This window comes from Aulostomus chinensis, chromosome 19, assembly GCF_037954235.1.
Source record: "Aulostomus chinensis isolate RoL2024-O1b breed Wild chromosome 19, RoL_Achi_v1.0, whole genome shotgun sequence".
Classification (NCBI taxonomy): Eukaryota; Metazoa; Chordata; class Actinopteri; order Syngnathiformes; family Aulostomidae; genus Aulostomus; species Aulostomus chinensis.
The window spans coordinates 22,467,766-22,490,404 of NC_141338.1; positions in this window are offsets into that span (position 1 = coordinate 22,467,766).

Genomic DNA, 22,639 nt, shown 5'->3' on the forward strand with positions numbered 1-22,639 from the left:
TTGAAGTTACAGGTGGATTTCAGTGAGTTTTCATCAAAATACAGGAGTTCTGCATGAAGTGTTCATTTTGGCCTTCTCTCGCTGAGAAAACACTATTTGTGACCTGTGACACAAAAATGCCATAACTTTTGTTCAAAGTGAGTTTTCAGTCAAGTTTCAACCTGAAAGCATAGAAAGATGCATGAACTTGAAGTTACAGGTGGATTTCAGTGAGTTTTCATCAAAATACAAGAGTTATGCATGAAGTGTTCATTTTGGCCTTCTCTCGCTGAGAAAACGCTATTTGTGACCTGTGACACAAAAATGCCATAACTTTTGTTCAAAGTGAGTTTTCAGTCAAGTTTCAACCTGAAAGCATAGAAAGATGCATAAACTTGAAGTTACAGGTGGATTTCAATGAGTTTTCATCAAAATACGGGAGTTCTGCATGAAGTGTTCATTTTGGCCTTCTCTCGCTGAGAAAACGCTTTTTGTGACCTGTGACACAAAACAGCCATAACTTTTGTTGAAAGTGAGTTTTCAGTCAAGTTTCAACCTGAAAGCATAGAAATATGCATAAACTTGAAGTTACAGCTTGATTTCAGTGAGTTTTCATCAAAATACAGGAGTTCTGCATGAAGTGTTCATTTTGGCCTTCTCTCGCTGAGAAAACACTATTTGTGACCTGTGATACAAAAATGCCATAACTTTTGTTCAAAGTGATTTTTAAGTCAAGTTTCAACCTGAAAGCATAGAAAGATGCATAAACTTTAAGTTACAGCTTGATTTCAGTGAGTTTTCATCAAAATAAAGGAGTTCTGCATGAAGTGTTCATTTTGGCCTTCTCTCGCTGAGAAAACACTATTTGTGACCTGTGATACAAAAATGCCATAACTTTTTTTCAAAGTGAGTTTTCAGTCAAGTTTCAACCTGAAAGCATAGAAAGATGCATAAACTTGAAGTTACAGGTGGATTTCAGTGAGTTTTCATCAAAATACAAGAGTTATGCATGAAGTGTTCATTTTTGCCTTCTCTCGCTGAGAAAACGCTATTTGTGACCTGTGATACAAAAATGCCATAACTTTTGTTGAAAGTGAGTTTTCAGTCAAGTTTCAACCTGAAAGCATAGAAAGATGCATAAACTTGAAGTTACAGCTTGATTTCAGTGAGTTTTCATCAAAATACAGGAGTTCTGCATGAAGTGTTCATTTTGGCCTTCTCTCGCTGAGAAAACACTATTTGTGACCTGTGATACAAAAATGCCATAACTTTTGTTCAAAGTGATTTTTAAGTCAAGTTTCAACCTGAAAGCATAGAAAGATGCATAAACTTGAAGTTACAGCTTGATTTCAGTGAGTTTTCATCAAAATAAAGGAGTTCTGCATGAAGTGTTCATTTTGGCCTTCTCTCGCTGAGAAAACACTATTTGTGACCTGTGATACAAAAATGCCACAACTTTTGTTCAAAGTGAGTTTTAAGTCAAGTTTCAACCTGAAAGCATAGAAAGATGCATAAACTTGAAGTTACAGCTTGATTTCAGTGAGTTTTCATCAAAATACAGGAGTTCTGCATGAAGTGTTCATTTTGGCCTTCTCTTGCTGAGAAAACACTATTTGTGACCTGTGACATAAAAATGCCATAACTTTAGTTCAAAGTGAGTTTTCAGTCAAGTTTCAACCTGAAAGCATAGAAAGATGCATAAACTTGAAGTTACAGGTGGATTTCAGTGAGTTTTCATTTAAATACAGGAGTTCTGCATGAAGTGTTCATTTTGGCCTTCTCTCGCTGAGAAAACACAATTTGTGACCTGTGACACAAAACAGCCATAACTTTTGTTGAATGTGAGTTTTCAGTCAAGTTTCAACCTGAAAGCATAGAAAGATGCATAAACTTGAAGTTACAGGTGGATTTCAGTGAGTTTTCATCAAAATACAGGAGTTATGCATGAAGTGTTCATTTTGGCCTTCTCTCGCTGAGAAAACACTATTTGTGACCTGTGACACAAAAATGCCATAACTTTTGTTCAAAGTGAGTTTTCAGTCAAGTTTCAACCTGAAAGCATAGAAAGATGCATAAACTTGAAGTTACAGGTGGATTTCAGTGAGTTTTCATCAAAATACAGGAGTTCTGCATGAAGTGTTCATTTTGGCCTTCTCTCGCTGAGAAAACACTATTTGTGACCTGTGACACAAAAATGCCATAACTTTTGTTCAAAGTGAGTTTTCAGTCAAGTTTCAACCTGAAAGCATAGAAAGATGCATGAACTTGAAGTTACAGGTGGATTTCAGTGAGTTTTCATCAAAATACAAGAGTTATGCATGAAGTGTTCATTTTGGCCTTCTCTCGCTGAGAAAACGCTATTTGTGACCTGTGACACAAAAATGCCATAACTTTTGTTCAAAGTGAGTTTTCAGTCAAGTTTCAACCTGAAAGCATAGAAAGATGCATAAACTTGAAGTTACAGGTGGATTTCAATGAGTTTTCATCAAAATACGGGAGTTCTGCATGAAATGTTCATTTTGGCCTTCTCTCGCTGAGAAAACGCTTTTTGTGACCTGTGACACAAAACAGCCATAACTTTTGTTGAAAGTGAGTTTTCAGTCAAGTTTCAACCTGAAAGCATAGAAATATGCATAAACTTGAAGTTACAGCTTGATTTCAGTGAGTTTTCATCAAAATACAGGAGTTCTGCATGAAGTGTTCATTTTGGCCTTCTCTCGCTGAGAAAACACTATTTGTGACCTGTGATACAAAAATGCCATAACTTTTGTTCAAAGTGATTTTTAAGTCAAGTTTCAACCTGAAAGCATAGAAAGATGCATAAACTTGAAGTTACAGCTTGATTTCAGTGAGTTTTCATCAAAATAAAGGAGTTCTGCATGAAGTGTTCATTTTGGCCTTCTCTCGCTGAGAAAACACTATTTGTGACCTGTGATACAAAAATGCCATAACTTTTTTTCAAAGTGAGTTTTCAGTCAAGTTTCAACCTGAAAGCATAGAAAGATGCATAAACTTGAAGTTACAGGTGGATTTCAGTGAGTTTTCATCAAAATACAAGAGTTATGCATGAAGTGTTCATTTTTGCCTTCTCTCGCTGAGAAAACGCTATTTGTGACCTGTGATACAAAAATGCCATAACTTTTGTTGAAAGTGAGTTTTCAGTCAAGTTTCAACCTGAAAGCATAGAAAGATGCATAAACTTGAAGTTACAGCTTGATTTCAGTGAGTTTTCATCAAAATACAGGAGTTCTGCATGAAGTGTTCATTTTGGCCTTCTCTCGCTGAGAAAACACTATTTGTGACCTGTGATACAAAAATGCCATAACTTTTGTTCAAAGTGATTTTTAAGTCAAGTTTCAACCTGAAAGCATAGAAAGATGCATAAACTTGAAGTTACAGCTTGATTTCAGTGAGTTTTCATCAAAATAAAGGAGTTCTGCATGAAGTGTTCATTTTGGCCTTCTCTCGCTGAGAAAACACTATTTGTGACCTGTGATACAAAAATGCCACAACTTTTGTTCAAAGTGAGTTTTAAGTCAAGTTTCAACCTGAAAGCATAGAAAGATGCATAAACTTGAAGTTACAGCTTGATTTCAGTGAGTTTTCATCAAAATACAGGAGTTCTGCATGAAGTGTTCATTTTGGCCTTCTCTTGCTGAGAAAACACTATTTGTGACCTGTGACATAAAAATGCCATAACTTTAGTTCAAAGTGAGTTTTCAGTCAAGTTTCAACCTGAAAGCATAGAAAGATGCATAAACTTGAAGTTACAGGTGGATTTCAGTGAGTTTTCATTTAAATACAGGAGTTCTGCATGAAGTGTTCATTTTGGCCTTCTCTCGCTGAGAAAACACAATTTGTGACCTGTGACACAAAACAGCCATAACTTTTGTTGAATGTGAGTTTTCAGTCAAGTTTCAACCTGAAAGCATAGAAAGATGCATAAACTTTAAGTTACAGGTGGATTTCAGTGAGTTTTCATCAAAATACAGGAGTTATGCATGAAGTGTTCATTTTGGCCTTCTCTCGCGAAGAAAACGCTATTTGTGACCTGTGACACAAAAATGCCATAACTTTTGTTCAAAGTGAGTTTTCAGTCAAGTTTCAACCTGAAAGCATAGAAAGATGCATAAACTTGAAGTTACAGGTGGATTTCAGTGAGTTTTCATCAAAATACAGGAGTTCTGCATGAAGTGTTCATTTTGGCCTTCTCTCGCGAAGAAAACGCTGTTTGTGACCTGTGACACAAAAATGCCATAACTTTTGTTCAAAGTGAGTTTTCAGTCAAGTTTCAACCTGAAAGCATAGAAAGATGCATAAACTTGAAGTTACAGGTGGATTTCAGTGAGTTTTCATCAAAATACAAGAGTTCTGCATGAAGTGTTCATTTTGGCCTTCTCTCGCTGAGAAAACGCTATTTGTGACCGGTGACACAAAAATGCCATAACTTTTGTTCAAAGTGAGTTTTCAGTCACGTTTCAACCTGAAAGCATAGAAAGATGCATAAACTTGAAGTTACAGGTGGATTTCAGTGAGTTTTCATCAAAATACAGGAGTTCTGCATGAAGTGTTCATTTTGGCCTTCTCTCGCTGAGAAACCGCTATTTGTGACCTGTGACAAAAAAATGCCATAACTTTTGTTCAAAGGGAGTTTTCAGTCAACTTTCAACCTGAAAGCATAGAAAGATGCATAAACTTGAAGTTAAAGGTGGATTTCAGTGAGTTTTTATCAAAATACAGGAGTTCTGCATGAAGTGTTCATTTTTGCCTTCTCTCGCTGAGAAAACGCTATTTGTGACCTGTGACACAAAAATGCCATAACTTTTGTTCAAAGTGAGTTTTCAATCAAGTTTCAACCTGAAAGCATAGAAAGATGCATAAACTTGAAGTTACAGGTGGATTTCAGTGAGTTTTCATCAAAATACAGGAGTTCTGCATGAAGTGTTCATTTTGGCCTTCTCTTGCTGAGAAAACGCTATTTGTGACCGGTGACACAAAAATGCCATAACTTTTGTTCAAAGTGAGTTTTCAGTCAAGTTTCAACCTGAAAGCATAGAAAGATGCATAAACTTGAAGTTACAGGTGGATTTCAGTGAGTTTTCATCAAAATACAAGAGTTATGCATGAAGTGTTCATTTTGGCCTTCTCTCGCTGAGAAAACGCTATTTGTGACCGGTGACACAAAAATGCCATAACTTTTGTTCAAAGTGAGTTTTCAGTCACGTTTCAACCTGAAAGCATAGAAAGATGCATAAACTTGAAGTTACAGGTGGATTTTAGTGAGTTTTCATCAAAATACAGGAGTTCTGCATGAAGTGTTCATTTTGGCCTTCTCTCGCTGAGAAACCGCTATTTGTGACCTGTGACACAAAAATGCCATAACTTTTGTTCAAAGGGAGTTTTCAGTCAACTTTCAACCTGAAAGCATAGAAAGATGCATAAACTTGAAGTTACAGCTTGATTTAAGTGAGTTTTCATCAAAATACAGGAGTTCTGCATGAAGTGTTCATTTTGGCCTTCTCTCGCTGAGAAAACGCTATTTGTGACCTGTGACACAAAAATGCCATAACTTTTGTTCAAAGTGAGTTTTCAATCAAGTTTCAACCTGAAAGCATAGAAAGATGCATAAACTTGAAGTTACAGGTGGATTTCAGTGAGTTTTCATCAAAATACAGGAGTTCTGCATGAAGTGTTCATTTTGGCCTTCTCTCGCTGAGAAAACGCTATTTGTGACCTGTGACAAGAAAATGCCATAACTTTTGTTCAAAGTGAGTTTTCAGTCAAGTTTTAACCTGAAAGCATAGAAAGATGCATAAACTTGAAGTTACAGCTTGATTTCAGTGAGTTTTCATCAAAATACAGGAGTTCTGCATGAAGTGTTCATTTTGGCCTTCTCTCGCTGAGAAAACACTATTTGTGACCTGTGATACAAAAATGCCATAACTTTTGTTCTAAGTGAGTTTTCAGTCAAGTTTCAACCTGAAAGCATAGAAAGATGCATAAACTTGAAGTTACAGCTTGATTTCAGTGAGTTTTCATCAAAATACAGGAGTTCTGCATGAATTGTTCATTTTGGCCTTCTCTCGCTGAGAAAACACTATTTGTGACCTGTGATACAAAAATGCCATAACTTTTGTTCAAAGTGATTTTTAAGTCAAGTTTCAACCTGAAAGCATAGAAAGATGCATAAACTTGAAGTTACAGGTGGATTTCAGTGAGTTTTCATCAAAATACAGGAGTTCTGCATGAAGTGTTCATTTTGGCCTTCTCTCGCTGAGAAAACACTATTTGTGACCTGTGATACAAAAATGCCATAACTTTTGTTCAAAGTGAGTTTTCAGTCAAGTTTCAACCTGAAAGCATAGAAAGATGCATAAACTTGAAGTTACAGCTTGATTTCAGTGAGTTTTCATCAAAATACAGGAGTTCTGCATGAAGTGTTCATTTTGGCCTTCTCTCGCTGAGAAAACGCTATTTGTGACCTGTGACACAAAAATGCCATAACTTTTGTTCAAAGTGAGTTTTCAGTCAAGTTTCAACCTGAAAGCATAGAAAGATGCATAAACTTGAAGTTACAGGTGGATTTCAATGAGTTTTCATCAAAATACAGGAGTTCTGCATGAAGTGTTCATTTTGGCCTTCTCTCGCTGAGAAAACACTATTTGTGACCTGTGATACAAAAATGCCATAACTTTTGTTCAAAGTGAGTTTTAAGTCAAGTTTCAACCTGAAAGCATAGAAAGATGCATAAACTTGAAGTTACAGCTTGATTTCAGTGAGTTTTCATCAAAATACAGGAGTTCTGCATGAAGTGTTCATTTTGGCCTTCTCTCGCTGAGAAAACGCTATTTGTGACTTGTGACACAAAACAGCCATAACTTTTGTTGAAAGTGAGTTTTCAGTCAAGTTTCAACCTGAAAGCATAGAAAGATGCATAAACTTGAAGTTACAGCTTGATTTCAGTGAGTTTTCATCAAAATACAGGAGTTCTGCATGAAGTGTTCATTTTGGCCTTCTCTCGCTGAGAAAACACTATTTGTGACCTGTGATACAAAAATGCCATAACTTTTGTTCAAAGTGAGTTTTAAGTCAAGTTTCAACCTGAAAGCATAGAAAGATGCATCAACTTGAAGTTAGAGCTTGATTTCAGTGAGTTTTCATGAAAATACAGGAGTTCTGCATGAAGTGTTCATTTTGGCCTTCTCTCGCTGAGAAAACGCTATTTGTGACCTGTGACACAAAACAGCCATAACTTTTTTTGAAAGTGAGTTTTCAGTTGAGTTTCAACCTGAAAGCATAGAAAGATGCATAAACTTGAAGTTACAGCTTTATTTCAGTGAGTTTTCATCAAAATACAGGAGTTCTGCATGAAGTGTTCATTTTGGCCTTCTCTCGCTGAGAAAACACTATTTGTGACCTGTGATACAAAAATGCCATAACTTTTGTTCAAAGTGATTTTTAAGTCAAGTTTCAACCTGAAAGCATAGAAAGATGCATAAACTTGAAGTTACAGCTTGATTTCAGTGAGTTTTCATCAAAATAAAGGAGTTCTGCATGAAGTGTTCATTTTGGCCTTCTCTCGCTGAGAAAACACTATTTGTGACTTGTGACACAAAAATGCCATAACTTTTGTTCAAAGTGAGTTTTCAGTCAAGTTTCAACCTGAAAGCATAGAAAGATGCATAAACTTGAAGTTACAGCTTGATATCAGTGAGTTTTCATCAAAATACAGGAGTTCTGCATGAAGTGTTCATTTTGGCCTTCTCTCGCTGAGAAAACACTATTTGTGACCTGTGATACAAAAATGCCATAACTTTTGTTCAAAGTGAGTTTTAAGTCAAGTTTCAACCTGAAAGCATAGAAAGATGCATAAACTTGAAGTTACAGCTTGATTTCAGTGAGTTTTCATGAAAATAAAGGAGTTCTGCATGAAGTGTTCATTTTGGCCTTCTCTCGCTGAGAAAACGCTATTTGTGACCTGTGATACAAAACAGCCATAACTTTTGTTGAAAGTGAGTTTTCAGTCAAGTTTCAACCTGAAAGCAAAAAAAGATGCATAAACTTGAAGTTACAGCTTGATTTCTGTGAGTTTTCATCAAAATACAGGAGTTCTGCATGAAGTGTTCATTTTGGCCTTCTCTCGCTGAGAAAACACTATTTGTGACCTGTGATACAAAAATGCCATAACTTTTGTTCAAAGTGAGTTTTAAGTCAAGTTTCAACCTGAAAGCATAGAAAGATGCATCAACTTGAAGTTACAGCTTGATTTCAGTGAGTTTTCATGAAAATACAGGAGTTCTGCATGAAGTGTTCATTTTGGCCTTCTCTCGCTGAGAAAACGCTATTTGTGACCTGTGACACAAAACAGCCATAACTTTTGTTGAAAGTGAGTTTTCAGTTGAGTTTCAACCTGAAAGCATAGAAAGATGCATAAACTTGAAGTTACAGCTTTATTTCAGTGAGTTTTCATCAAAATACAGGAGTTCTGCATGAAGTGTTCATTTTGGCCTTCTCTCGCTGAGAAAACACTATTTGTGACCTGTGATACAAAAATGCCATAACTTTTGTTCAAAGTGATTTTTAAGTCAAGTTTCAACCTGAAAGCATAGAAAGATGCATGAACTTGAAGTTACAGCTTGATTTCAGTGAGTTTTCATCAAAATACAGGAGTTCTGCATGAAGTGTTCATTTTGGCCTTCTCTCGCTGAGAAAACGCTATTTGTGACCTGTGACACAAAAATGCCATAACTTTTGTTCAAAGTGAGTTTTCAGTCAAGTTTCAACCTGAAAGCATAGAAAGATGCATAAACTTGAAGTTACAGGTGGATTTCAATGAGTTTTCATCAAAATACAGGAGTTCTGAATGAAGTGTTCATTTTGGCCTTCTCTCGCTGAGAAAACACTATTTGTGACCTGTGATACAAAAATGCCATAACTTTTGTTCAAAGTGAGTTTTCAGTCAAGTTTCAACCTGAAAGCATAGAAAGATGCATAAACTTGAAGTTACAGCTTGATTTCAGTGAGTTTTCATCAAAATACAGGAGTTCTGCATGAAGTGTTCATTTTGGCCTTCTCTCGCTGAGAAAACGCTATTTGTGACTTGTGACACAAAACAGCCATAACTTTTGTTGAAAGTGAGTTTTCAGTCAAGTTTCAACCTGAAAGCATAGAAAGATGCATAAACTTGAAGTTACAGCTTGATTTCAGTGAGTTTTCATCAAAATACAGGAGTTCTGCATGAAGTGTTCATTTTGGCCTTCTCTCGCTGAGAAAACACTATTTGTGACCTGTGATACAAAAATGCCATAACTTTTGTTCAAAGTGAGTTTTAAGTCAAGTTTCAACCTGAAAGCATAGAAAGATGCATCAACTTGAAGTTACAGCTTGATTTCAGTGAGTTTTCATGAAAATACAGGAGTTCTGCATGAAGTGTTCATTTTGGCCTTCTCTCGCTGAGAAAACGCTATTTGTGACCTGTGACACAAAACAGCCATAACTTTTTTTGAAAGTGAGTTTTCAGTTGAGTTTCAACCTGAAAGCATAGAAAGATGCATAAACTTGAAGTTACAGCTTTATTTCAGTGAGTTTTCATCAAAATACAGGAGTTCTGCATGAAGTGTTCATTTTGGCCTTCTCTCGCTGAGAAAACACTATTTGTGACCTGTGATACAAAAATGCCATAACTTTTGTTCAAAGTGATTTTTAAGTCAAGTTTCAACCTGAAAGCATAGAAAGATGCATAAACTTGAAGTTACAGCTTGATTTCAGTGAGTTTTCATCAAAATAAAGGAGTTCTGCATGAAGTGTTCATTTTGGCCTTCTCTCGCTGAGAAAACACTATTTGTGACCTGTGATACAAAAATGCCATAACTTTTGTTCAAAGTGAGTTTTAAGTCAAGTTTCAACCTGAAAGCATAGAAAGATGCATCAACTTGAAGTTACAGCTTGATTTCAGTGAGTTTTCATGAAAATAAAGGAGTTCTGCATGAAGTGTTCATTTTGGCCTTCTCTCGCTGAGAAAACGCTATTTGTGACCTGTGACACAAAACAGCCATAACTTTTGTTGAAAGTGAGTTTTCAGTTGAGTTTCAACCTGAAAGCATAGAAAGATGCATAAACTTGAAGTTACAGCTTGATTTCAGTGAGTTTTCATGAAAATAAAGGAGTTCTGCATGAAGTGTTCATTTTGGCCTTCTCTCGCTGAGAAAACGCTATTTGTGACCTGTGACACAAAACAGCCATAACTTTTGTTGAAAGTGAGTTTTCAGTCAAGTTTCAACCTGAAAGCAAAAAAAGATGCATAAACTTGAAGTTACAGCTTGATTTCTGTGAGTTTTCATCAAAATACAGGAGTTCTGCATGAAGTGTTCATTTTGGCCTTCTCTCGCTGAGAAAACACTATTTGTGACCTGTGATACAAAAATGCCATAACTTTTGTTGAAAGTGAGTTTTCAGTCAAGTTTCAACCTGAAAGCATAGAAAGATGCATAAACTTGAAGTTACAGCTTGATTTCAGTGAGTTTTCATCAAAATAAAGGAGTTCTGCATGAAGTGTTCATTTTGGCCTTCTCTCGCTGAGAAAACACTATTTGTGACCTGTGATACAAAAATGCCATAACTTTTGTTCAAAGTGAGTTTTAAGTCAAGTTTCAACCTGAAAGCATAGAAAGATGCATAAACTTGAAGTTACAGCTTGATTTCAGTGAGTTTTCATGAAAATACAGGAGTTCTGCATGAAGTGTTCATTTTGGCCTTCTCTCGCTGAGAAAACGCTATTTGTGACCTGTGACACAAAACAGCCATAACTTTTGTTGAAAGTGAGTTTTCAGTCAAGTTTCAACCTGAAAGCATAGAAAGATGCATAAACTTGAAGTTACAGCTTGATTTCAGTGAGTTTTCATCAAAATACAGGAGTTCTGCATGAAGTGTTCATTTTGGCCTTCTCTCGCTGAGAAAACACTATTTGTGACCTGTGATACAAAAATGCCATAACTTTTGTTCAAAGTGATTTTTAAGTCAAGTTTCAACCTGAAAGAATAGAAAGATGCATAAACTTGAAGTTACAGCTTGATTTCAGTGAGTTTTCATCAAAATAAAGGAGTTCTGCATGAAGTGTTCATTTTGGCCTTCTCTCGCTGAGAAAACACTATTTGTGACCTGTGACACAAAAATGCCATAACTTTTGTTCAAAGTGAGTTTTCAGTCAAGTTTCAACCTGAAAGCATAGAAAGATGCATAAACTTGAAGTTACAGCTTGATATCAGTGAGTTTTCATCAAAATACAGGAGTTCTGCATGAAGTGTTCATTTTGGCCTTCTCTCGCTGAGAAAACACTATTTGTGACCTGTGATACAAAAATGCCATAACTTTTGTTCAAAGTGAGTTTTAAGTCAAGTTTCAACCTGAAAGCATAGAAAGATGCATAAACTTGAAGTTACAGCTTGATTTCAGTGAGTTTTCATGAAAATAAAGGAGTTCTGCATGAAGTGTTCATTTTGGCCTTCTCTCGCTGAGAAAACGCTATTTGTGACCTGTGATACAAAACAGCCATAACTTTTGTTGAAAGTGAGTTTTCAGTCAAGTTTCAACCTGAAAGCAAAAAAAGATGCATAAACTTGAAGTTACAGCTTGATTTCTGTGAGTTTTCATCAAAATACAGGAGTTCTGCATGAAGTGTTCATTTTGGCCTTCTCTCGCTGAGAAAACGCTATTTGTGACCTGTGACACAAAACAGCCATAACTTTTGTTGAAAGTGAGTTTTCAGTTGAGTTTCAACCTGAAAGCATAGAAAGATGCATAAACTTGAAGTTACAGCTTGATTTCAGTGAGTTTTCATGAAAATAAAGGAGTTCTGCATGAAGTGTTCATTTTGGCCTTCTCTCGCTGAGAAAACGCTATTTGTGACCTGTGAAACAAAACAGCCATAACTTTTGTTGAAAGTGAGTTTTCAGTCAAGTTTCAACCTGAAAGCAAAAAAAGATGCATAAACTTGAAGTTACAGCTTGATTTCTGTGAGTTTTCATCAAAATACAGGAGTTCTGCATGAAGTGTTCATTTTGGCCTTCTCTCGCTGAGAAAACACTATTTGTGACCTGTGATACAAAAATGCCATAACTTTTGTTCAAAGTGATTTTTAAGTCAAATTTCAACATGAAAGCATAGAAAGATGCATAAACTTGAAGTTACAGCTTGATTTCAGTGAGTTTTCATCAAAATAAAGGAGTTCTGCATGAAGTGTTCATTTTGGCCTTCTCTCGCTGAGAAAACACTATTTGTGACCTGTGATACAAAAATGCCATAACTTTTGTTCAAAGTGAGTTTTAAGTCAAGTTTCAACCTGAAAGCATAGAAAGATGCATAAACTTGAAGTTACAGCTTGATTTCAGTGAGTTTTCATGAAAATACAGGAGTTCTGCATGAAGTGTTCATTTTGGCCTTCTCTCGCTGAGAAAACGCTATTTGTGACCTGTGACACAAAACAGCCATAACTTTTGTTCAAAGTGAGTTTTCAGTCAAGTTTCAACCTGAAAGCATAGAAAGATGCATAAACTTGAAGTTACAGCTTGATTTCAGTGAGTTTTCATCAAAATACAGGAGTTCTGCATGAAGTGTTCATTTTGGCCTTCTCTCGCTGAGAAAACACTATTTGTGACCTGTGATACAAAAATGCCATAACTTTTGTTCAAAGTGATTTTTAAGTCAAGTTTCAACCTGAAAGCATAGAAAGATGCATAAACTTGAAGTTACAGCTTGATTTCAGTGAGTTTTCATCAAAATAAAGGAGTTCTGCATGAAGTGTTCATTTTGGCCTTCTCTCGCTGAGAAAACACTATTTGTGACCTGTGACACAAAAATGCCATAACTTTTGTTCAAAGTGAGTTTTCAGTCAAGTTTCAACCTGAAAGCATAGAAAGATGCATAAACTTGAAGTTACAGCTTGATATCAGTGAGTTTTCATCAAAATACAGGAGTTCTGCATGAAGTGTTCATTTTGGCCTTCTCTCGCTGAGAAAACACTATTTGTGACCTGTGATACAAAAATGCCATAACTTTTGTTCAAAGTGAGTTTTAAGTCAAGTTTCAACCTGAAAGCATAGAAAGATGCATAAACTTGAAGTTACAGCTTGATTTCAGTGAGTTTTCATGAAAATAAAGGAGTTCTGCATGAAGTGTTCATTTTGGCCTTCTCTCGCTGAGAAAACGCTATTTGTGACCTGTGATACAAAACAGCCATAACTTTTGTTGAAAGTGAGTTTTCAGTCAAGTTTCAACCTGAAAGCAAAAAAAGATGCATAAACTTGAAGTTACAGCTTGATTTCTGTGAGTTTTCATCAAAATACAGGAGTTCTGCATGAAGTGTTCATTTTGGCCTTCTCTCGCTGAGAAAACACTATTTGTGACCTGTGATACAAAAATGCCATAACTTTTGTTCAAAGTGAGTTTTAAGTCAAGTTTCAACCTGAAAGCATAGAAAGATGCATCAACTTGAAGTTACAGCTTGATTTCAGTGAGTTTTCATGAAAATACAGGAGTTCTGCATGAAGTGTTCATTTTGGCCTTCTCTCGCTGAGAAAACGCTATTTGTGACCTGTGACACAAAACAGCCATAACTTTTGTTGAAAGTGAGTTTTCAGTTGAGTTTCAACCTGAAAGCATAGAAAGATGCATAAACTTGAAGTTACAGCTTTATTTCAGTGAGTTTTCATCAAAATACAGGAGTTCTGCATGAAGTGTTCATTTTGGCCTTCTCTCGCTGAGAAAACACTATTTGTGACCTGTGATACAAAAATGCCATAACTTTTGTTCAAAGTGATTTTTAAGTCAAGTTTCAACCTGAAAGCATAGAAAGATGCATGAACTTGAAGTTACAGCTTGATTTCAGTGAGTTTTCATCAAAATACAGGAGTTCTGCATGAAGTGTTCATTTTGGCCTTCTCTCGCTGAGAAAACGCTATTTGTGACCTGTGACACAAAAATGCCATAACTTTTGTTCAAAGTGAGTTTTCAGTCAAGTTTCAACCTGAAAGCATAGAAAGATGCATAAACTTGAAGTTACAGGTGGATTTCAATGAGTTTTCATCAAAATACAGGAGTTCTGAATGAAGTGTTCATTTTGGCCTTCTCTCGCTGAGAAAACACTATTTGTGACCTGTGATACAAAAATGCCATAACTTTTGTTCAAAGTGAGTTTTCAGTCAAGTTTCAACCTGAAAGCATAGAAAGATGCATAAACTTGAAGTTACAGCTTGATTTCAGTGAGTTTTCATCAAAATACAGGAGTTCTGCATGAAGTGTTCATTTTGGCCTTCTCTCGCTGAGAAAACGCTATTTGTGACTTGTGACACAAAACAGCCATAACTTTTGTTGAAAGTGAGTTTTCAGTCAAGTTTCAACCTGAAAGCATAGAAAGATGCATAAACTTGAAGTTACAGCTTGATTTCAGTGAGTTTTCATCAAAATACAGGAGTTCTGCATGAAGTGTTCATTTTGGCCTTCTCTCGCTGAGAAAACACTATTTGTGACCTGTGATACAAAAATGCCATAACTTTTGTTCAAAGTGAGTTTTAAGTCAAGTTTCAACCTGAAAGCATAGAAAGATGCATCAACTTGAAGTTACAGCTTGATTTCAGTGAGTTTTCATGAAAATACAGGAGTTCTGCATGAAGTGTTCATTTTGGCCTTCTCTCGCTGAGAAAACGCTATTTGTGACCTGTGACACAAAACAGCCATAACTTTTTTTGAAAGTGAGTTTTCAGTTGAGTTTCAACCTGAAAGCATAGAAAGATGCATAAACTTGAAGTTACAGCTTGATTTCAGTGAGTTTTCATCAAAATACAGGAGTTCTGCATGAAGTGTTCATTTTGGCCTTCTCTCGCTGAGAAAACACTATTTGTGACCTGTGATACAAAAATGCCATAACTTTTGTTCAAAGTGATTTTTAAGTCAAGTTTCAACCTGAAAGCATAGAAAGATGCATAAACTTGAAGTTACAGCTTGATTTCAGTGAGTTTTCATCAAAATAAAGGAGTTCTGCATGAAGTGTTCATTTTGGCCTTCTCTCGCTGAGAAAACACTATTTGTGACCTGTGACACAAAAATGCCATAACTTTTGTTCAAAGTGAGTTTTCAGTCAAGTTTCAACCTGAAAGCATAGAAAGATGCATAAACTTGAAGTTACAGCTTGATATCAGTGAGTTTTCATCAAAATACAGGAGTTCTGCATGAAGTGTTCATTTTGGCCTTCTCTCGCTGAGAAAACACTATTTGTGACCTGTGATACAAAAATGCCATAACTTTTGTTCAAAGTGAGTTTTAAGTCAAGTTTCAACCTGAAAGCATAGAAAGATGCATAAACTTGAAGTTACAGCTTGATTTCAGTGAGTTTTCATGAAAATAAAGGAGTTCTGCATGAAGTGTTCATTTTGGCCTTCTCTCGCTGAGAAAACGCTATTTGTGACCTGTGACACAAAACAGCCATAACTTTTGTTGAAAGTGAGTTTTCAGTCAAGTTTCAACCTGAAAGCAAAAAAAGATGCATAAACTTGAAGTTACAGCTTGATTTCTGTGAGTTTTCATCAAAATACAGGAGTTCTGCATGAAGTGTTCATTTTGGCCTTCTCTCGCTGAGAAAACACTATTTGTGACCTGTGATACAAAAATGCCATAACTTTTGTTCAAAGTGATTTTTAAGTCAAATTTCAACCTGAAAGCATAGAAAGATGCATAAACTTGAAGTTACAGCTTGATTTCAGTGAGTTTTCATCAAAATAAAGGAGTTCTGCATGAAGTGTTCATTTTGGCCTTCTCTCGCTGAGAAAACACTATTTGTGACCTGTGATACAAAAATGCCATAACTTTTGTTCAAAGTGAGTTTTAAGTCAAGTTTCAACCTGAAAGCATAGAAAGATGCATAAACTTGAAGTTACAGCTTGATTTCAGTGAGTTTTCATGAAAATACAGGAGTTCTGCATGAAGTGTTCATTTTGGCCTTCTCTCGCTGAGAAAACGCTATTTGTGACCTGTGACACAAAACAGCCATAACTTTTGTTGAAAGTGAGTTTTCAGTCAAGTTTCAACCTGAAAGCATAGAAAGATGCATAAACTTGAAGTTACAGCTTGATTTCAGTGAGTTTTCATCAAAATACAGGAGTTCTGCATGAAGTGTTCATTTTGGCCTTCTCTCGCTGAGAAAACACTATTTGTGACCTGTGATACAAAAATGCCATAACTTTTGTTCAAAGTGAGTTTTCAGTCAAGTTTCAACCTGAAAGCATAGAAAGATGCATCAAATTGAAGTTATAGGTGGATTTCAGTGAGTTTTCATCAAAATACAGGAGTTCTGCATGAAGTTTTCATTTTGGCCTTCTCTCGCTGAGAAAACACTATTTGTGACCTGTGACATAAAAATGCCATAACTTTTGTTCAAAGTGAGTTTTCAGTCAAGTTTTAACCTGAAAGCATAGAAAGATGCATAAACTTGAAGTTACAGCTTGATTTCAGTGAGTTTTCATCAAAATACAGGAGTTCTGCATGAAGTGTTCATTTTGGCCTTCTCTCGCTGAGAAAACACTATATGTGACCTGTGACACAAAAATGCCATAACTTTTGTTCAAAGTGAGTTTTCAGTCAAGTTTCAACCTGAAAGCATAGAAAGATGCATAAACTTGAAGTTACAGGTGGAGTTCAATGAGTTTTCATCAAAATACAGGAGTTCTGCATGAAGTGTTCATTTTGGCCTTCTCTCGCTGAGAAAACGCTATTTGTGACCTGTGACACAAAAATGCCATAACTTTTGTTCAAAGTGAGTTTTCAGTCAAGTTTCAACCTGAAAGCATAGAAAGATGCATAAACTTGAAGTTACAGGTGGAGTTCAATGAGTTTTCATCAAAATACAGGAGTTCTGCATAAAGTGTTCATTTTGGCCTTCTCTCGCTGAGAAAACACTATTTGTGACCTGTGATACAAAAATGCCATAACTTTTGTTCAAAGTGAGTTTTCAGTCAAGTTTCAACCTGAAAGCATAGAAAGATGCATAAACTTGAAGTTACAGCTTGATATCAGTGAGTTTTCATCAAAATACAGGAGTTATGCATGAAGTGTTCATTTTGGCCTTCTCTCGCTGAGAAAGCACTATTTGTGACCTGTGACACAAAACAGCCATAACTTTTTTTGAAGTGAGTTTTCAGTCAAGTTTCAAACTGAAAGCAAAAAAAGATGCATAAACTTGAAGTTACAGCTTGATTTCTGTGAGTTTTCATCAAAATACAGGAGTTCTGCATGAAGTGTTCATTTTGGCCTTCTCTCGCTGAGAAAACACTATTTGTGACCTGTGATACAAAAATGCCATAACTTTTGTTCAAAGTGATTTTTAAGTCAAATTTCAAACTGAAAGCATAGAAAGATGCATAAACTTGAAGTTACAGCTTGATTTCAGTGAGTTTTCATCAAAATAAAGGAGTTCTGCATGAAGTGTTCATTTTGGCCTTCTCTCGCTGAGAAAACACTATTTGTGACCTGTGATACAAAAATGCCATAACTTTTGTTCAAAGTGAGTTTTAAGTCAAGTTTCAACCTGAAAGCATTGAAAGATGCATAAACTTGAAGTTAAAGCTTGATTTCAGTGAGTTTTCATGAAAATACAGGAGTTCTGCATGAAGTGTTCATTTTGGCCTTCTCTCGCTGAGAAAACGCTATTTGTGACCTGTGACACAAAACAGCCATAACTTTTGTTGAAAGTGAGTTTTCAGTCAAGTTTCAACCTGAAAGCATAGAAAGATGCATAAACTTGAAGTTACAGCTTGATTTCAGTGAGTTTTCATCAAAATACAGGAGTTCTGCATGAAGTGTTCATTTTGGCCTTCTCTCGCTGAGAAAACACTATTTGTGACCTGTGATACAAAAATGCCATAACTTTTGTTCAAAGTGAGTTGTCAGTCAAGTTTCAACCTGAAAGCATAGAAAGATGCATCAAATTGAAGTTATAGGTGGATTTCAGTGAGTTTTCATCAAAATACAGGAGTTCTGCATGAAGTTTTCATTTTGGCCTTCTCTCGCTGAGAAAACACTATTTGTGACCTGTGACATAAAAATGCCATAACTTTTGATCAAAGTGAGTTTTCAGTCAAGTTTTAACCTGAAAGCATAGAAAGATGCATAAACTTGAAGTTACAGCTTGATTTCAGTGAGTTTTCATCAAAATACAGGAGTTCTGCATGAAGTGTTCATTTTGGCCTTCTCTCGCTGAGAAAACACTATTTGTGACCTGTGACACAAAAATGCCATAACTTTTGTTCAAAGTGAGTTTTCAGTCAAGTTTCAACCTGAAAGCATAGAAAGATGCATAAACTTGAAGTTACAGGTGGAGTTCAATGAGTTTTCATCAAAATACAGGAGTTCTGCATGAAGTGTTCATTTTGGCCTTCTCTCGCTGAGAAAACACTATTTGTGACCTGTGATACAAAAATGCCATAACTTTTGTTCAAAGTGAGTTTTCAGTCAAGTTTCAACCTGAAAGCATAGAAAGATGCATAAACTTGAAGTTACAGGTGGAGTTCAATGAGTTTTCATCAAAATACAGGAGTTCTGCATGAAGTGTTCATTTTGGCCTTCTCTCGCTGAGAAAACACTATTTGTGACCTGTGACACAAAAATGCCATAACTTTTGTTCAAAGTGAGTTTTCAGTCAAGTTTCAACCTGAAAGCATAGAAAGATGCATAAACTTGAAGTTACAAGTGGATTTCAGTGAGTTTTCATCAAAATACAGGAGTTATGCATGAAGTGTTCATTTTGGCCTTCTCTCGCTGAGAAAGCACTATTTGTGACCTGTGACATAAAACAGCCAAAACTTTTTTTGAAGTGAGTTTTCAGTCAAGTTTCAACCTGAAAGCATAGAATGATGCATAAACTTGAATTTACAGGTGGATTTCAGTGAGTTTTCATCAAAATACAGGAGTTCTGCATGAAGTGTTCATTTTGGCCTTCTCTTGCTGAGAAAACGCTATTTGTGACCTGTGACACAAAACAGCCATAACTTTTGTTGAAAGTGAGTTTTCAGTCAAGTTTCAACCTGAAAGCATAGAAAGATGCATAAACTTGAATTCACAGCTTGATTTCAGTGAGTTTTCATCAAAATACAGGAGTTCTGCATGAAGTGTTCATTTTGGCCTTCTCTCGCTGAGAAAACACTATTTGTGACCTGTGATATAAAAATGCCATAACTTTTGTTCAAAGTGAGTTTTCAGTCAAGTTTCAACCTGAAAGCATAGAAAGATGCATAAACTTGAAGTTACAGGTGGATTTCAGTGAGTTTTTATCAAAATACAGGAGTTCTGCATGAAGTGTTCATTTTGGCCTTCTCTCGCTGAGAAAACACTATTTGTGACCTGTGACACAAAAATGCCATAACTTTTGTTCAAAGTGAGTTTTCAGTCAAGTTTCAACCTGAAAGCATAGAAAGATGCATAAACTTGAAGTTACAGCTTGATATCAGTGAGTTTTCATCAAAATACAGGAGTTCTGCATGAAGTGTTCATTTTGGCCTTCTCTCGCTGAGAAAACACTATTTGTGACCTGTGATACAAAAATGCCATAACTTTTGTTCAAAGTGAGTTTTCAGTCAAGTTTCAATCTGAAAGCATAGAAAGATGCATAAACTTGAAGTTACAGCTTGATTTCAGTGAGTTTTCATGAAAATAAAGGAGTTCTGCATGAAGTGTTCATTTTGGCCTTCTCTCGCTGAGAAAACGCTATTTGTGACCTGTGACACAAAACAGCCATAACTTTTGTTGAAAGTGAGTTTTCAGTCAAGTTTCAACCTGAAAGCATAGAAAGATGCATAAACTTGAAGTTACAGCTTGATTTCAGTGAGTTTTCATCAAAATACAGGAGTTCTGCATGAAGTGTTCATTTCGGCCTTCTCTCGCTGAGAAAACACTATTTGTGACCTGTGATACAAAAATGCCATAACTTTTGTTCAAAGTGAGTTTTAAGTCAAGTTTCAACCTGAAAGCATAGAAAGATGCATCAACTTGAAGTTACAGCTTGATTTCAGTGAGTTTTCATGAAAATACAGGAGTTCTGCATGAAGTGTTCATTTTGGCCTTCTCTCGCTGAGAAAACGCTATTTGTGACCTGTGACACAAAACAGCCATAACTTTTGTTGAAAGTGAGTTTTCAGTCAAGTTTCAACCTGAAAGCATAGAAAGATGCATAAACTTGAAGTTACAGCTTGATTTCAGTGAGTTTTCATCAAAATACAGGAGTTCTGCATGAAGTGTTCATTTTGGCCTTCTCTCGCTGAGAAAACACAATTTGTGACCTGTGATACAAAAATGCCATAACTTTTGTTCAAAGTGAGTTTTAAGTCAAGTTTCAACCTGAAAGCATAGAAAGATGCAAAAACTTGAAGTTACAGCTTGATTTCAGTGAGTTTTCATCAAAATACAGGAGTTCTGCATGAAGTTTTCATTTTGGCCTTCTCTCGCTGAGAAAACACTATTTGTGACCTGTGACATAAAAATGCCATAACTTTTGTTCAAAGTGAGTTTTCAGTCAAGTTTTAACCTGAAAGCATAGAAAGATGCATAAACTTGAAGTTACAGCTTGATTTCAGTGAGTTTTCATCAAAATACAGGAGTTCTGCATGAAGTGTTCATTTTGGCCTTCTCTCGCTGAGAAAACACTATTTGTGACCTGTGACACAAAAATGCCATAACTTTTGTTCAAAGTGAGTTTTCAGTCAAGTTTCAACCTGAATGCATAGAAAGATGCATAAACTTGAAGTTACAGGTGGAGTTCAATGAGTTTTCATCAAAATACAGGAGTTCTGCATGAAGTGTTCATTTTGGCCTTCTCTCGCTGAGAAAGCACTATTTGTGACCTGTGACATAAAACAGCCATAACTTTTTTTGAAGTGAGTTTTCAGTCAAGTTTCAACCTGAAAGCATAGAATGATGCATAAACTTGAATTTACAGGTGGATTTCAGTGAGTTTTCATCAAAATACAGGAGTTCTGCATGAAGTGTTCATTTTGGCCTTCTCTTGCTGAGAAAACGCTATTTGTGACCTGTGACACAAAACAGCCATAACTTTTGTTGAAAGTGAGTTTTCAGTCAAGTTTCAACCTGAAAGCATAGAAAGATGCATAAACTTGAATTCACAGCTTGATTTCAGTGAGTTTTCATCAAAATACAGGAGTTCTGCATGAAGTGTTCATTTTGGCCTTCTCTCGCTGAGAAAACACTATTTGTGACCTGTGACATAAAAATGCCATAACTTTTGTTCAAAGTGAGTTTTCAGTCAAGTTTCAACCTGAAAGCATAGAAAGATGCATAAACTTGAAGTTACAGGTGGATTTCAGTGAGTTTTTATCAAAATACAGGAGTTCTGCATGAAGTGTTCATTTTGGCCTTCTCTCGCTGAGAAAACACTTTTTGTGACCTGTGACACAAAAATGCCATAACTTTTGTTCAAAGTGAGTTTTCAGTCAAGTTTCAACCTGAAAGCATAGAAAGATGCATAAACTTGAAGTTACAGCTTGATATCAGTGAGTTTTCATCAAAATACAGGAGTTCTGCATGAAGTGTTCATTTTGGCCTTCTCTCGCTGAGAAAACACTATTTGTGACCTGTGATACAAAAATGCCATAACTTTTGTTCAAAGTGAGTTTTCAGTCAAGTTTCAATCTGAAAGCATAGAAAGATGCATAAACTTGAAGTTACAGCTTGATTTCAGTGAGTTTTCATGAAAATAAAGGAGTTCTGCATGAAGTGTTCATTTTGGCCTTCTCTCGCTGAGAAAACGCTATTTGTGACCTGTGACACAAAACAGCCATAACTTTTGTTGAAAGTGAGTTTTCAGTCAAGTTTCAACCTGAAAGCATAGAAAGATGCATAAACTTGAAGTTACAGCTTGATTTCAGTGAGTTTTCATCAAAATACAGGAGTTCTGCATGAAGTGTTCATTTCGGCCTTCTCTCGCTGAGAAAACACTATTTGTGACCTGTGATACAAAAATGCCATAACTTTTGTTCAAAGTGAGTTTTAAGTCAAGTTTCAACCTGAAAGCATAGAAAGATGCATAAACTTGAAGTTACAGCTTGATTTCAGTGAGTTTTCATGAAAATACAGGAGTTCTGCATGAAGTGTTCATTTTGGCCTTCTCTCGCTGAGAAAACGCTATTTGTGACCTGTGACACAAAACAGCCATAACTTTTGTTGAAAGTGAGTTTTCAGTCAAGTTTCAACCTGAAAGCATAGAAAGATGCATAAACTTGAAGTTACAGCTTGATTTCAGTGAGTTTTCATCAAAATACAGGAGTTCTGCATGAAGTGTTCATTTTGGCCTTCTCTCGCTGAGAAAACACAATTTGTGACCTGTGATACAAAAATGCCATAACTTTTGTTCAAAGTGAGTTTTAAGTCAAGTTTCAACCTGAAAGCATAGAAAGATGCAAAAACTTGAAGTTACAGCTTGATTTCAGTGAGTTTTCATCAAAATACAGGAGTTCTGCATGAAGTTTTCATTTTGGCCTTCTCTCGCTGAGAAAACACTATTTGTGACCTGTGACATAAAAATGCCATAACTTTTGTTCAAAGTGAGTTTTCAGTCAAGTTTTAACCTGAAAGCATAGAAAGATGCATAAACTTGAAGTTACAGCTT